This window comes from Dinoponera quadriceps, unplaced genomic scaffold (assembly GCF_001313825.1).
Source record: "Dinoponera quadriceps isolate SergipeBrazil2010 unplaced genomic scaffold, ASM131382v1 scaffold3162, whole genome shotgun sequence".
Lineage (NCBI taxonomy): Eukaryota > Metazoa > Arthropoda > Insecta > Hymenoptera > Formicidae > Dinoponera > Dinoponera quadriceps.
In genome coordinates this window covers 749429-766863 of record NW_014557929.1, presented here as the reverse complement: position 1 = coordinate 766863, position 17435 = coordinate 749429, and the positions used below count along the sequence as shown (strand labels likewise).

The following is a 17435-nucleotide window of genomic DNA, read 5'->3' as shown; positions in this document are numbered from 1 at the left end:
GAGAAAATACAAGTATATTCGCTGTTATGAACTAATATTTATGGAGCGCAGTAACTGCTTCTTAGTGAGGAAGCGTCTTTTAAAAGATAAATAGATCTCGTGATGCTGAGACCGAGGATAATATTACGATGCTTAGTTGGAGTACTCTGTTAAAGTGTTGCTTCCTCCTTTCTTCTCCTTTCGCCGCGCTTTCGTCTCGGACGTGCGCGCTTGTTGATGCAATATTAACAATTCATAGATTGCAACGAATTACAATCTACAGTTGTTTCGCGTATCCCGTACTCTCAAAATTAATTTAATTTTGTTTAGCATCGACCGACTTGCGCGTCACGCTCTTTGCTACCAAAACGGCGACTTGGCAAATTTTTCGGTTCGCAGAACATGGAAACATTGCTTTTGCAAATTTTCTTTAACAGATCGATTCCTCTCACGTATTATTATACACTTCCAAGCACGAAGACTCTTTCTTCTCTCTCCGGGTCGTCTCGTTCGCGACAACGTCGGACTCTCGCTTCTTTAAACTCTTGTATTTGTAGATACGGAAGCTTTTAAATCCTGAGAAATCCCCGGGCTCTCAACTACTTACACTCACAGATCCCTATATCTGTAAAGTACTTAAAGTCTGTTCTCCAAAGTCCTCAAATCCTTAGACGCCCGGGCTTCTCGGACTCCTCGGGAGATCCTCCGATTTTTAGATCCCTCACATATTGGCCGGCCAGATAACAGGGATAGAACGTGCTTTATCGCTCCCGCTGCGCGTCGCGAGTGCAGGTATCGGTGCGCATCACGGTCAATCATGTCCTCGTGCAATGTTATTATTACGTGACGATAATTTGCGCATTATAATGTCCTTCGCCATAACTGTCGATGTCGCACGCGCGCAACCTGCATCATTCACCTACGGCGTTTAATATACTCGAGAGACAGAGCGTGTGAGAGAGGAGAGAGAGAGGAGGGGAGAAGGAAAGCCTCGCGGTGCGTGCGCGCGGAACTCGACGTAATATCGTTACACGCTGACGTCGGCCATCCACACACGACTCGGCGTGTAATTTAATACCACGCCGATGCAACGGGTACGTGCTTTCGAATGCACCCGCGGAAATATCCGCGCGAGCGAACTCATACGGTCGTACGATAACGTTCGCGTCGCGGCTCATGCCCGCCGGAGCTTTCTCAAAATTCGCGATGGGTCCCGTGTCGGCGCACTGTCAGCGGTTGCTTTTTCACGAATTTCTGTAAATCGCACAGTTGCGCGTCCGGCCGTTGCACTTCGCGGTAGCATAAACGTGACAAGTTTAGTGTAAATAAAAAGTGCTGCGTGCAAAAATAGAGACAGACAGAGAGACGACGCAATTCGTCCGCGCGCGCGGCTGATATCGGACGGCAGCTCGTTCGTGTTATTTTTCGCGAAGTCATTACGCGTTTTGGGAAATCCGCGCCGGTTGTTGTTATGAACATTGGATTATGGAGTTTACGCGTGTTGAAGCACCGAATAAAAGTAGGTGGGTGAAAATTGCTGATGGTTAGTTGAAACGCTTTGGAAATCAGTTTATGGCCGGTTTCTAACAGCTGCGCAATGCAAAGCGCGACACGCGTCTGAAAAATTATCGCGCCGCGATAATTCGCCGCAGAAATGGATATTATTACGCTGGATGCTCTGCGACTGTGGCCCATATAAAATTTAACTCGTGCGATACAAACAATTTTCATTTTCAGCTTTGCACGGAATGTAATTATTACAACTGTAACGAGCCCGATGAACACGGCCGGTGGTTTAGGGGCGAGATTATTTCTAAATGAGTAAATTTGCGGTGAACGCGAAAATCCGGCATTCGGCACGCACACGTTATTTTACATTATTTCACGGTGCGTTATACCCAAAAAGAATATATCAGTGGATTACTTCTCGCGTGAAAAATAGCCAAATGTCACGGCCGGACGTGGACTTGTTAATTGTTATATATAATACACGCTTTTCTCCCCCTGAATTTCGTCTCGCCGACGTCTCGACGTCGCGCAATTCCGGTGGAAGTTATCGGGAGAAGTTGGCGAAAATCGACGGCGCGTATGAAATTATCATTAAGCGCTCTATTCGATCGTTAAATCTGTTTTGGCTGCGTTTTATCAAGTGGTAAAGTAGAGATCGTTACATCTGACTTTATAATGCGCTTCAATTAATATATAAGTTGGCGTAACTTTCGTAATACCCTTTGTGGCGGAGCTTCGCCCGGCAAAGAATATATAATAGATAAATCTCGGAGTATTACGTAGTCTCTTTCAGATGGAAAGTGGCAGCAGGTTGACTCTTTCTCTCTTTCTCCCGGTCTGCTTTCTTTTCAATCTCGGGAAATGCAATTATACAGAAAAATTTCTCGGAACGCTTCGTGATGATACTCGGATATGCGCAACTTTCCGGATTTCTTAGGGGATCTTCGTCCGGGTTAAGCGGCGGAGATTAAGCACGCGATCTTATAAGGTTACCGCGATGTTTTTTCAAATCTATCGTAATTCTCCGCGTTCGCGACTTGTCTCCCTCTTTTTCTCGCAAAACTTCGTCATCGCAACGTGTAACTCTCTGCACGGAGGTTCTCATCAGAGACGTCTGATGAAGTGCTTCGGGCAGTTTTTTGTTCTCCGCGTATAATTATATACAGCAGCGGCCGTGGAATGGAGCTGGGTGAGAATGAAGCAGTCCAACTTCTCTCTGGCCGAGTGAAATAAGAGACGCGCGGAAAGTACGAGGAGAGAGAGGCTGCTTTCATGCACCATTGAAAGCTCTTATCCCAACTCTCGGAGTCACGTTTGTCGTTATTACGCCATTACACCACACCGGCCAGGATAGATACCGCGGTTCGACCGGTGCTAGAGCGAATCAGCGAAATTCTTCCCGATACTTCTCAATCGCGCTGCTCTCGCGGACGCATCGATCTCTGAGGAATGAGTTGGGAAATAATTCGAGCTGCTATCTCCGTTCGTATTTCGTGCTTTGAATAGTTAATACGCGTTCATTTTACATTAAGCGATGTAAGATATAAAGGATTATATTTCTAACTCTGCTAAAAATATTAACATTGTTAAACAATCATCCGTATTTACTAGCGTAAGCGTAAAATTACGTTGTGTATAGAAGCGTGAACCAAGTTAAGAAAGTTTGTAGTGATGCTATTTCTTCCTTATACGGATCTTTAAAGACTAGCTCATGATATTTTTAAATATATTTCTCTACAAGTTTAAATAACTGACACGAAGACACACATATTATCACTGTGTAAAGTTACATTGCGTGAATAAATATATGTTAGAAAGTTGACAAATATAATATAATAAATATAATGTTAAGTTAAAATATGTCAACGAGATGTATGCGTTAATTTAACATTATATTTACGTACACATTCCCCATGTTAAAGTAATGCAAAATTTTCCACTGTGCAGGAATATTATCCCAAACTAACGTCACGGTCATCCAAATGATTGAAATGAAGAAATTCTATAGCTATTGTAATCGCGGGAGCTTTCCTTCTCGCGACCGAACCAGCGTTTTAACTCTCATTCGCGAAGTAATTCCCCGTGTAGCTGGTTGGTTGCATCGCTCAGAGATAAAGTATCCTCGCCTCTCATTACCTTCATTGTTGATAACTACCGGCGGTTCGTTCTTTCGAGGTTTTCAAGTTACCGGTTCCGTATAATTATACATGCCTCCGGCTTGAAATGAGGTAGTCGGAAGAACGGGAACGAAAAACTTTTCTTCCGTTAGGGAAAAAGTATAAGAGATCAGGCGGGGAGAAGCGAGCGCTTCCACGGGTCATTGAAAGCCAGTCTACCCTCTTGTGCAAGTTTCGCACTCGTCTCGTCGTTACCACGCTATTACAGCTGCAACAGCCGCGACGAGTGGTATTTCGGTGTCGATATCAAAAGAAGCGGTCTCTTCTTGCGCGCGGCCATGTGCACTCGCAGTTGCTAAATTTGCCGCCCCGAAATGAAATAACAACTCGCGCGCATTTTGCCTCCGCAATTCATTGCGAATAATAATAATAATAATTTTTACAAAACGCGCCTTTCTTCCCTCCGTGCGGCAGAACTCAAGTTGACGAACGAAATCGCGCGTATGCTTACGTTCCGAACGCTGACGGGCGGTTCGGGGCGTCTTCGCGCCGGTAAAACGGCCGCATCTAAATTCCCCCGGCTGGATTTGGAAGAACGTCGCGAGACCCTATTTGCACGCGTTCACTCGCTCGCCCATTCGTCTAACAAATCCACTCGAAACGCGCGCGCGCACCGAAAATATTTGCCCCGAGGGGTCGGCGGAAAGTTGATCGAGTTCGACGATGCAGTTCGACATGCGGTTCGGCATTTAGACAGCGTGTACGCGCGTCGCCCGCGAAATCGTATTATCCGTACGTACACGCGTTCGGCGCGCCGCGTACCGACGAACGCGCCGCCCGCATAAATCGCGCGCTCGTCGGTGCGCCGGTACGCGTGACGCGCGCGTCGTGTTTTACGAAGTTTCATTGTTGGCATGCCCGAAAACATCATCAGTTCTGCGGTGTAACGTTCGCGTGCAGGCCCGCGTGGCAGATTTACGACAGCGGCGGCGGCTCGGCCAGGCATTCGTTTTTTATGCCGAATTAATGACGGCATGAATTTTTAGCGAAATGAAATATTAAAGCGCGACGGGCTGCGCGCGAACTGGCAGCGTCACCCACACGATATCCCTTGTGTAAATCCTTGCGTTTCGATCAAGCGTTTGAATAACGCAAACGAGTCCCGGATTCTAATTCGAATTCGTAATCACGCGGTTTTCATTCGCGCTGTTCGGGAATTCGTTTATTATTAACTCTGTGTGTGCGCGCGCGCTCTACACGTACGTTGTACATTTTCGGCAACACCGTGCGTTAACGTATAACATGGAGATGGTACTTGAATAATTTGATACTTGATTAATTGTTTAAATATTACCGGTCCCCTCTATATTATCCCGCGTATTCGCGAAACACGATGTTCCTCGGATAAACGTGAAATCAAGTTCCCCCTCCATCGAACGGGATCGAAAGCTAAACTGTCACTCGCCGTCCGGTCGAAATCTAGACAGCACCTCTCACGCGTCCCGGACGCGCGTAATATTTGAAACAATGATGCATGTCGGCGTTCCCACCGCGCGCGAGGAAGCCGAGAGATTTATTTCGGCGACGAAGCGCAGATTACGTCCGTGTTTTGCGTTATTAACTGGCAGTGGATCGCCGCGGGTTCAGTCGCTCGCTTACCGCGCATCACGCGTTCGGATTTACACGGATCAAATATGAATCGGGGTTCGAGTTACGGCCGCGGGTTAAGTCAGGTACGCGTGGCGGGCCGCGATGTAAATTCGCGCGTCGCAATTTCGGACCTGATCTACGTGCGCGGCCGCTCGAAATGCAGGTGATGCATGGCGACCCGGCCGGTCCTCGCTAACGGTTGGATTAAGTGCGGTGCAGGTGCCAGTCCGATCCGAATTAGGATTGCATTCGCCCGGATTAAACATAAATCGGGCGCAGCTCGCGCATAATTTACACCTGCCCGACGGAGACGTCAGCCGCGCGAATGAATTGCATTTATTCATTCGGGATATTGATTCGTAAAATCCTCCTCGACGTGGAATGTTACCGGCGGCGAGGTAACGCGAGATGTCCGACATTTCTGCAGCACCGTCGTTGCCGAATTCTAACGCCTCCGTCACGAGGGAGCAAAGGTCGAAAAATGACGATCAAGAAGATCGCCAATTTATTCGTCAAAATTCTCTACTGACATGTTGACTGTTACGAGGATCACCATTGACCAGCGTCGAAAAGAAAAATGCTACTGTTCAAGTAATATTTACTCGATCCAAATGAAATGGTTACTCTAATACTTCTTGGCGAATAATTACTCTAGAAATGGAAGTATAATTATAGATTTATAAAATAGAATATATTTTTTTCCCTCATATATAAATAGACATTTGTTAGTATGAAATAGCACTTAGCGCTCAGTCGCACTGAAATCTTAGCCTTTAACGAACCGATCACGAAATCATGCTCTACTAGCGTTTTAAAGCGCCTCCACTTCGAGGAAATCCTGTGCGACATAAATCGAGGGGACCGAGGGGGTCGATAATCGCGTAGGATTAATTAGAGCGCGGTGACAACGCGACGTGTTTTTCTCCGGTTGAGCCGCATACACGGGAGAGAAAGAGAGAGGGGCGGTTCCGTCGGCGTTGCACTTTGGACGCGTCCCCGGTTATTCGTCCTGCAGGGAGTTATTAATGGCCCGGTACCCCAACGGCGTGCGCGCGCGAGAGTCGGTATAGCGGCGGCATTTATTCACTTGCAATAATAGCGTCCGCAAATGAAACATCCGTTTTGTCAGATGGGAGAGAAAGGTGGGAGGTACGAGGGGGGGAGGGAGGGACGCGTCGGTGTTGCGGCGAAGATGAGTGTAAGCGTTGCGGTAAAGGGGTTGAGGGATGTGTTTTCAATGACCCGTGGAGTTGCCGGAGTTCGACGCTTTCTAAATTCGATTCAGCCGCGCTCCGATTGTAATAACGCTGACCGACGAATGACCGAAGGGTTAGAGTTTATGCCCCGGCTGGGTGATGTATTTTAGGAACGTGAGCGGCCGATATGATTTGTTTTGTCGCGTGTGCGATAAATTTTCGGCATATATATGGGACAATTTTGCATATAAGTGAATATGTACTCTGTATCTGTAATGTGTGTTTGTTAAAAAAAAGAAACAGGTATCGCGCGAAACGCGAAGCCGGGAATTTTATTCTCGAAATTCTCCACCATAACTTGAATCATTTTGGATCTGTTTATTGCGAAATATTAATTAGTCGTTGGGAGATACGTCGTATGACCGCGGGCGGGAGAGATAATCAAAACACAGACGAGAATAACTTCACAGGATGAATCGGTCGCTCGAATAATTCACGGCGACTTAATTGCTATGGCGAGTGGAAACGACCGGTCGAAACAAGGGTAATGAGTGACTCGAGACAACAATTCGCCGTCGGGTTGACGAGATATCCGCTGCTGCCGGCTGGTGACCGCGCGGCATTCACAGCCGGGGGTCTCCGACGTCGGTCTCGTTTCCGTCCCCGCATGGCATAAATATTACGAATGAAGGCAGAGAGGCGGAGATAAGACGCGTCTTTGTCGGGACCCTTGTTTTATCCGCAGGATCTTCCGCGCCGAGATTAAAGGACGCGCACGGGCGTGTCGGTTGCGAGAGGATCGTAGCCGCGACCGCGGATTTCCTTTATGAAGACTCCGAGACACAACCCCTCGGGAGACATTAAAAGATGCGGCGCAATGGAGCGGGGCTCACCCTCGTCGGGGTCATTGTCCACATAAATGTGAATTAACGATGGTGTCTCGCGAGACTTTTTTAAGAGACACAGCTGCATCCGCGCGAGAACGTAACGATAGAGACGACGACGACGCGGTCGCGCGTCGACCGAGACTCGAGATCGCGACCGCAACGTCGCGACGTAAATCAGCCGGAAATGGTACCGCAGAGAGAGAGACTTCGAAGAAAGCTCGCCTCGTTTGACTTCGCGTTGACCCCGACGTGTATCCATCTCGGCAGCTGGTTCTCCCCGGACGATCGAAAAAGGACTCGCGTTAGACGCGAGCGACGAGATTGCACGTAAAACCGTGTTATTCGATTCCTCGCCGCGTAACTGCGCTCCCTGCTCCTCCCCTCTTTGTTCTCCCTTCTTCCATTATGATCGATTTTCTATGCTAAAACGCTCGCGGAGGGTACGGGTCTAGCGCGCGGTGGCGACATGTTAACGGCATCGGCACTCTCAATTAGTTTAGCCTAAATAATTTGAGGCGAGTTATACGCCGTTGGATTATCGAGGCGGGTCGAAAGATAATACAGTGTTATCGGCGCGCGCGCGCATGTAACTGTACTGGCGAACGTAAATATCGGTGACTTGTCGATCACGTCTGAATTAAAGTTTCACTTCATCGCTGCTGCTGCTGGTTAAACCGTTGATCGATAATGCGCGCGTCAGCACGCCCGATATCAAAATTATCGTTATTTTATCTTCCGCGGTTACGTCATTATCACTTGCGCGTCGTTAATGCGTTGACGCAATTGCGTCGCACGACGTAACGTCACGGCTGCGGTAATGCCGGTAAACACACGAACGATTTTACTCGTCGCCGAATATCGTTTCGTATCGTGGGCGAAAAAATTGGATTGCAATTACATGAAGTGCCGCGTTAATTAATACGATTCAACTGACGTTCGCTAACGTTTGATAAAAAAGAAAAGAGGGAAAATATACGACCTTCACATCTGTCGTCGCAGCGACCGTCGAACAAAGTGAGTCGCATCAAGTGAGGAACTTGAACTGAGAAATTAAATTAAGATTGCTCCTTAATTGGTTTAATCAAAGTAAGAGTTAAAAGGAGCCACAAGGAGCCGAAGCACGGATAATTTTTAATGCTATTTTATTTTTTTACTATTTTAAATATTAATACTGTCAGTATGAATATTATTTATAGGAGGATAAAATTATCCATCGTGTATTGCGAGCGTATCGAACATTTTCCGGACAAACGAACTTACTAATTAACTTAACAATTGGGTGAAGGGTTGTCAAGAGATTATCATTTATAACAATATTATTGAGATTCAAGGGACGGTTCATTTGCGAAAGGCTGTCGTCGCATTCGTTTGTCCGGAAAACGGTTTGGTACGTTCGCGATACACAATGGACAATTTCATCCTGCCGCAAATAATATTAATATTGATAATATTAATATTTAAAATGACACTAGATTATTCGGGCTCCTCATGGCCTTTAATTCTTCCTTTGGTTGAACGGAAGAGTTTTTCAAGATGCGAAATGTCGCACGGCAAATATTTTAATGAACGCTAAGCGCGCTCCTAACGTTGATATTTAAATCCCGATGGGATCTCACGAAGGTGTTCTCAACGTGATCTTTCCAACAGGACCGCAGCGCGCATCCTTGGGACCGTGCGATCCCGAGAGGCAAAGTGCTTTATTGATCTTAGGCGAGTGGCACCATGGGGTTCGGCTGTATTAGAAGGCTCATCGCGGCCGCGATGCTGCCAGGTATTATTGGGTCGTAGACTTTTCCAAAAACATTTGCCTTCATCCCCGGATATCTCCTCGATAATCCCTCCCTCTGTTCCGGAAAAGTCTTTCACGCCCCAACGTGTCATCAAGAGGTGGATGAAGCTTGCCAATTTTTGACGAGGGACTCGATTTTTCGCGGAATAAAGTGGATCGGAGAGATCACGATAATCTCTTACTAGCGCGTATAATTGATATTGTACACGTTTTTCTAGATATTAAGAGAGACAGTTTCAAAAATTCTTACAACACAGGAGAGTTAATATATAATAAAACTTAAAATTAAAAATAACAATTTTTCCCTAGAAAATGATCACAAATTTAGGTTGATCGGTCGATCATCAAGGGTAAAACTATTTGACCAGTTGGCAATGTATTAAGCCAAAAAGGCGTGAAATTTTTGTAAATTTTCTTTGTTCATGGTAAACAATTTTGTATTAAAAACGGAAATTTTGTATTTTGCGAAATGTATTAAAAAGTACACAAATATAAATGTAAAATCAACACTCAATTCAAGCGTTATTGACATGGTGAATGTGTTAATTTAACGTTATATTTGTGTATATTTTAACACATTGTGTTAAATTATCACCAAATTTCAGTGGACCGTTTTTTACACAAAATTTTTTACTGTGTTGGTATAACGGGAAAATGCCGAATTTGCTGTTCGTATTTTCATATATAAACGTGGCTTCACTTTAATGTTAACAACTATCGATTTTTTAGTCAAATTGCTGCTACCTCTGCTGCATCCATTATATCAGAGCAGTAACAAGTTCAATTGACGCTCCTGGTTAAACTGCCTTCAGTCTTTAACATCTCCTAACTTTGTAACGTCGTCAACTCTGTTCCGCGCCTTTGTCGCACCCTCGTCTTACCTCTGTCTATTACAATGTAATATTCTCTGCTGTAATATAGGGTATTATTTTCGCGTACTTGCCAAAGTACCTCGGCATAATCGCTACAAATGACATTTACATTAGTCGTTCGAGCGATTCGGCTGAAATTCCGTTACTGACGGATTATACGGCTGAAGAAGTTGTTTCAGAATATCAGCGCCGTCGGAGTGCAGCGTAAGATTATATCGTGTAAACTTTCCGCGGGAGGAGCCATAAAATTCAATAACTTATCCATCTCCAAGCTGCTCCCGCCCGACGACACGCAGCTGCACGTAAAATGCACGTAGCAATAAATTTGTCCGCTCGACTTTCGATCGCGAAGGCTCCTCGAAGGCCACCCTCCCCCTTCCCCGCACGACGACGCGTAACATATCTCGCGACCCGGGAATTGCGACTGGAACGTGCGCGGCTTTAATCCCGGCGCGAAATTAATCTCGGAATGCGCCCCCGACGTCGTTTCGCCGACAACGTAAGAGTCGGATTTATCGGCTGCCACTTCGAATTGTGAGGCGTACGCGATCAGGGTTTGCACACCACTTTCGACACCTGCGCAATCTAACCTCGCGTCCCTCCCTTCCTCGCCGTTTCTTCAAGACGAACAAGCGCGACCTACCTGTGCGCCGAGAAGTGCGCTCGCGGAACTTGAATCGTTAAATTTTACGGCATATCCGGCGTATTTACGATCCGGAGCTTTCTTCGTCGTCGTCGCGGCAATCTTCCCTCAGTAACTCGCAACCGTCAGATCCCGAGGCATTCTCTGCGGCAATGCAGGTGACGCATCGCCCCGTAACTGCAGCTGCGGTGCATGCACACCGTCGCTACTTGTCAAACGCGAAGGTGCCATTATGCCAACTAAATGACAATTGTTTCGGACGTCGACCGTTGTAGGCCTGTTTATACTCTTACCTGCATCGTCTGCTGTCATTTGTCGCTAACGAGGCACCGATTCAACTGTCGCGATTTAGTCGTTCGTTTTGATCGCGTCATGAAGCAACGGATAAACAGCGAGGACGGATATCGCGACGTTACGACTTCAAGGTCGGCAAAAGCAAATAGTCAAAATAAATAACTCAGAGTGTACATACCCGAGTCGAAATCTGGATTCCCCGTTAACTCTGCAAATTCTGTTGAGCTTGGATGACCAACGGAAAATAGATAATAGATAGAAAATAGATGGGAACGCGTGACTCGCGCCCCCCGTCGAGCACGGAGAATCGTGGAACCACAATGCCCTCTGTCGGGCGTGGTGAATCGTGAAACTACGATCTGCAATCTTTACCTGCACTCTCGCACTCTCTTGCACTCTTTGTCTTTCTCCCTTTTCTTACCAAACTGTGAATATACGTCCACTTGATTAGTAAATACAAAGCATATACCTACTTTATTTCGCGCGTACCTGCTTGAGAATGCGTATCTGCTTCGCATTTTAAGTACAGAAAGTGCACCAAAGTACAGTTCGGTAGAGCAGATTTCCAGCGGAGCGATCGTCGGCCATTTTGTCGACGCGAGTCGTGTACGCCGCAAGTACGGTGCGCGTCCCGCAAAGTAATCGAGTTCTCCCGTCGGCATCGCGTTAATTAACACGTGTCTCATTGAACGAATCGTGTCCGCGAATGTCGAGCGTATTAGTGTTAGCGCGAGGAGTATCGGGAGTGTATTACGATGGAGCAGCCAGGAACAGAATGCTGGGTCGGGAAGTCGTCGCCGCGAGATCGGGACGTGGGGTCGTCGAGACGCGGGTAACGCTCATCATATATCTCTAAGTACGTTAAATTCATTTCTTATACAGCACGTTTGACGAACTGTCCGAGCTCGACGAGGAGATACCCGAGTCGAGATTCAGTACCTAGTACAAGTCTTGCAAGTGCTGATTTCTAACTCATTTATGCTCTTTGGGCGGCAAATCTTTTTTTTATTTATATTTTTAATCTACACGTCTCTTTCGTCCTTTCTGTCCAACCTTGTTATTGTATCAAAGCTGTATTGGTGCTTGTCGTACGAACAACTGTTGTCTTTATTTTTACATCTTTTCCTTTGCTCTTTTATGCTCTATTGAATCTCTATATTGTATAAAAAACTTCCAAAGATAACGGAAGAAATAATAAGAGGCAGGTTAAGAAAAAAGAATATTTGTTGCTTTATTTTCAAAAGTGGCGTTTGTAGAATTAATGTAAGAAAAATAATTTTGACTCGGATAGAGTCAACTGTGTTTTCATTTTCTGAACTTCTCAGATCACTATTCTGTTGAATTTAAAGCAGAACTTAAATCTTTCCACAAATTTGTTCGTACGTGTACGTTAAATTTCTGTTTGTTTATACCTGAGACGTGATAAAACAGTAGAGATTGCTTCTACTGGCGAAAATTGCGTCTCGTTTCGCAAAAGAATTGCACGGTATGTTGTTCGCGGACACCAGGCATTGAAATGAACGCCCGGTGAAAAACGCACGCGATAAATCGTTACACCGTGTCGAATAGTGATCGATTATCGTTGCCTGTGTAGATTAATCGTTGCAAATATCGATCAGTAGAGACAAGGTACCGCGTATATTGTAGAAACTTTGTCGAAGAGAAGTCGTTTACAAATATTGACGTTTCACTAAATTCACAGTTCCTTATGGACCACTTTGACGTTCTTGAATGATATATCTGAATTTTTCTTCAGATTCTACTTGTCAATTGTTGCAGTTATTCATATGTAAATCCTAGATAAATTTATACATTTAAGAATATTTTGCCTTATTTCTCGCTACGTGCGCGTACAACAAATTCTAAAATTTCATCTCTGAAGGAGAATGTTGAAAATAATAATAAAACTTATTTAAACAATATTTATAAAGAAAACGATAGGAATGCGAGAGATATTCGTCTTTTTCGTAGAGATCCCACTGCATCTCAAAAGTATAAATAAAATATACAAATGATGCATGTTAATTTATTATGTGAATCAACGTAATATATGATTTAATATTCAATATTCCTTTAAAATCACGTTTGAATTATCTGAATAAGCCGCATATTCGGACAATCTGTAACCAGATAATGATTATTTCACGTATAATTTTTGGAAATTAAATTATGCCTGAATATTTTACCTTCGGTCTTATATAACCGGTCATATAAACAGCAGTAAATAACTGTTCTTACTTTTTTTTCATGGCGAATCGATGCTATTTACCGATGTGCGTGCAATACATCATACGATACATTGTGGGCGTTGAAATTGCACGCTCACCATTTAACGCTGAAATCCACCGACGTCCGGCCAGGTCGACCGACGAAACCCGCCGCTGCACTCCGAACTGCATCGCTTCGCATCCGGCACTCCGTAGAGTCCAGCAGCCTTGCATCGCTCGACGTTGATTGCACTTCGCTTCACTCATATTTGCGACGCGAATAATATCTATATTATAACGGCGTTTAACGAATATTTCATTGGCATCGGCGACATTTCCATTTATCTCGAGACGAGAGATCTACGAATTCGCTTAACGAAGAACGTGATGCGCGAATTCGTTCAAGGAATATCTACCACGATGCGATAAATTTCAGTACTTCAAGAATGCGCATATTTCAAGAACACATACGCACACATACACACGCATACAAATATGCACCATGATAAATTTCGGTACTTCACGAACACAATCGCGAATCACGAATCGCGTGTAAAAAATCGGGCATGAAAGGCCGCGGTTCTCGACTTCGGCGAAATCGAGAACAAAAAGGACAACATCTCGTTTTTACTTGCCAAAAACCGGATATCCTGTTCTGTAAATTTGCGATGTGTGTAGTGAGCGTTTTAACACTCGCTGCAAACTGCGTGTAAAAAAGTCGATCGTGTGTACCGCGAATTAAAGTGCACGCAATCGTCGCGACGCGAATACACGAAGAAAATCGCTACTTAAGGCTGATTGCGCAAATCGTTAAATATATCGATATGCTCGAGATGATTGCGAATTGCATAAAATTCTCACGCATGACAGCTAAATGATACTTTTGCAAAGATTATCCCGTGATATTTGCGAAGAGAGTTCCGCGATATTTTACGCAAGCTACGCCGCAATATTTATTCCAGTTCAACAATACTTTTAGAATAGTAGAAAGAATAATTCGTGATATCCCTACACAATTTAATTTCATTATAATGCAACTGCGAGTTTAATTTAACGAATGACTGAACACAAAATTTAAACTATAATTTTAATTTACTTTAATATTATAATAAACGGGAGATTATATTTTTTATAACCAATTTCGTTCTTCATTAAATGAATTTGCATATTCCGTTTCGAGATAAATTAATACTTCTTTGATGTCGTTAAGGTATTTATTAAATATATTGGATGCTGAGCGATGCATTTCGGGATGCAGCGGATTTCATTGCTGGACTTGGCTGGATGTCAATGGATTTTAACATAAAATAGCAAGTGTAGAGTTTCAATGTTTGCATGTAATAATCAGCGTATAATTGTACATCGCATGAATTCACGGAATGAAAAGATTCGAGGCTGCTATAGACTGCTGTTTAGGGCTGAAAGCATTGAATATTCTAATAGCCGAGTTACCTATGAATCGTTATCCGATTACTTTTCCGATCCGATTATTCAGTCTCTCTCTCTTTCCCTCTTGGTACGCTGATTATTCGGATAATATGAATTTGATATTAACAGAATTTTGATTTATGTACTTTAAATTACGTGTCATTATATTTTTATTTATATTTACATTTACAATACTTTTATAATAAACGCATTGCTGCTGTTTGTGAAAATTAAAGGTGAGGAAAACGCGCGTATATGTTATGTAAATATTGCTCATATATTTTCCAACATATTTCGATAAGTATATTTTTAAAGATATAGTTTTGAAGGTTCGTTTTTCATTAATATATTAAACCTGTTTTTAGAAATCGCATTATATTATTCATACATTTTTATCCTTTATATAATTTTTGTAGAAAATATTCTATTTATTATTTTACACGTATAATATGTGTATTATTTTTTTTATAAGCTTTCAGCGTGTATTTTTATATCTTCTATAAAAGCGTAGAATATTTATTTATCAATTACATTAAGAGATTCGCTAAAAATGACGCAAATTGAACATAGTTAAAATGTTTGATAATCTGAAGTACTCGCAATTTCTTTGGTATATGTGGCGCGTTGTATAGGCGTCATGAAAATATTTTCGCATGTTACTGCAGTAGCATAATGCTCGTTCGCGTGGTTTCATGCGCCGGCTAAGCCGCTACGGTAGTTTACACATGCGTCCATGGTGGAGAGAATCTCCGGAACGTCGGTTAATCGGAAGTTCATATTCCCGGGAATTCATTTTGCAATTCTGCCGCGTGTATAAGCGTATGCGGAGTGACTGTTATTTCGTCCAAATTGCTGCCTGCTTGCCTGCGACATTTTCTTCCGCATTGAAAATTTGCGCGCGCGGCATATACGTACTCGGAAATTATTTACTTTTCTCTCTCTTTCTCTCTCTCTCTCTCTCTCTCACTTTATTACATGTGTATATCTTTTGAAAAATATTATAAAAATATAATAAAATTAATAATCGAGTAATAACATAATATACCGCGAATTGCAGACCCGCAGGAATATACTTTAAAAACAATTTCCTCTCGACGAATGACAATGAATTAAACGACGTGCTGCTTCCGCAGTTGGTGTATTTTAGAACATTCCCTCGAATTTATTCATGACGCGAACGAGAACGCAATATTTTGCAAGAGAGAAAGGGACTGCTTCCCGTTTATGAGATGTGAAAAGTTTGCGGAAAAGTCGTGCCAACCAACAAACGTCGGCGAATCGGTATTTTCGCGACTTTTGACGACAGGCTGAACGGTAAATGCTTAATGGTAATAAATTACTTGGTGCGATACGGTCGCGCCAACTTCCTCTCCACTGGTAATATCCTGGACAAGGGTGTAGTCCCGCGGGAGGCCACGCCGAGAGTCGTACCTACATATGTAACACGGGCAATGTCACGTGTGGGAATTCACGCGTTCCTGCGACTTGTTTCCTATCGAGAGTGTCCGTAAAGAATCCTTTCCGTCGTGTTCCCGCGGGACGTTAGCCGCCCGTTCTCGTCGCTACCAGAAACCCATATTTCTAGCGTGTCCGGAGGAGCACTTACCTCGCTCTCACATCCTCCCCCCCCTTCCTTCCCTTGATTTACTTCCTGTCGCGTTGACTTCGCGGGAATGTGAAAAATTTCATCATTGCGACTCAGCACGGCTGGGATTGAAATCGTCAGGGAGAACTAAAGAATTTCGGATACACAAACGCCCTTACCTGCCGATGCATCTGTGGAAATGTGATAATCTGCTTAAGATAGACGTTAGACGACGATATAGATCGTTTTGTTCGTTTGAGATATTCCGTCGTTCCGAATTAATAATACAATCGCGCGTACCTGGCCAGCTCGGAATCCTCCCGAAAAAAGATTCGGTCGAATATCGACGAATTATCATTCGTTGACGCGTATTCCCCTCATTTTGACCCAGACACCGTCGGGAATATCATCGAATATTCGATCGTGTGACAGCGACATTACGTACGTGTATACACGCTCGTGTACGTATCCTGCAGCGTGGGATAAAATGCGCATCATACATATGTAATACGAGCAAACGTGCGAGGCATACGAACGGGCCGTCCTGTATATCACGGAATCTTTGCCAGTGCTACGCGAAATCGCTACTCCTTTCGATTCCGGTTGCCTCGATTTTCAGAGTTCGTCCGCTTGCTCGCCGGCAGCGACTTTGCAAACTTCGATTTTCAAACGGAGGAGCGGTAAAAGGAGAGGATAAATAAGGCATTACGTTGGATAGAAAGAGCACCTGAACGCATTCCATTCGTTTTGGGATAATTTTACGCGGGCGAGAGAGAGAGAGAGAGAGAGGGGGAGAGGGAGGAAGGAAGGGAGGGAGAGAGAGAGAAATATCGCCACTTCTCTCTCTCTCTCTTTCTTTTTCTCTCTCATCCAACATATTAATACAAGTGAAGACCCCTGGTGGAACAATATTTTTCTTTTTATGAAAATTTATTCCAAACGAGACGAGAAGTGTGCAAACATTTCTTTTTATCCACTATACGTGAACGTGAAAAGGGCGCTGATCTTCTGGCGTAAGAACGACATTTTTGTTAGAGGAGAACTTTTGAATATTTTAATATTTAATTGACGTATATTTGAGCAAAAGTTTTTAATAAACGAATAATAACGAACGATTTGCGAGATAACATGTCGCTCGAAAATTAACTAGAAACTAGTGGCGCAAAGCGCTAGATCATTATTTTGGGAAAGTTTAATTTTTAGATTGTCGGGAAGCCGCCTCTTGTCCCCGCTCTTCTGTATCTCGAAAGTGCAGCGATCGCGAAGGCATTTAGGCGAA

The 17435-nt window shown here is 44.0% G+C and overlaps 2 protein-coding genes across 2 annotated transcripts in view; one reads left to right on the top strand and one right to left on the bottom strand.

The window, feature by feature from the left end:
- LOC106749512 (dipeptidase 1-like) overlaps positions 1-17435 on the bottom strand; it is a 119818-nt gene that overhangs the window by 66074 nt on the left and 36309 nt on the right. The window lies entirely within an intron of this gene.
- Positions 11539-17435, top strand: part of LOC106749513 (low affinity immunoglobulin epsilon Fc receptor-like) — a 178763-nt gene continuing 172866 nt past the window's right edge. Inside the window, exon 1 of the mRNA XM_014629033.1 lies at positions 11539-11792. The gene's annotated coding sequence lies outside the window, so the exon portion shown is untranslated. The remainder of the gene's footprint in view (positions 11793-17435) is intronic.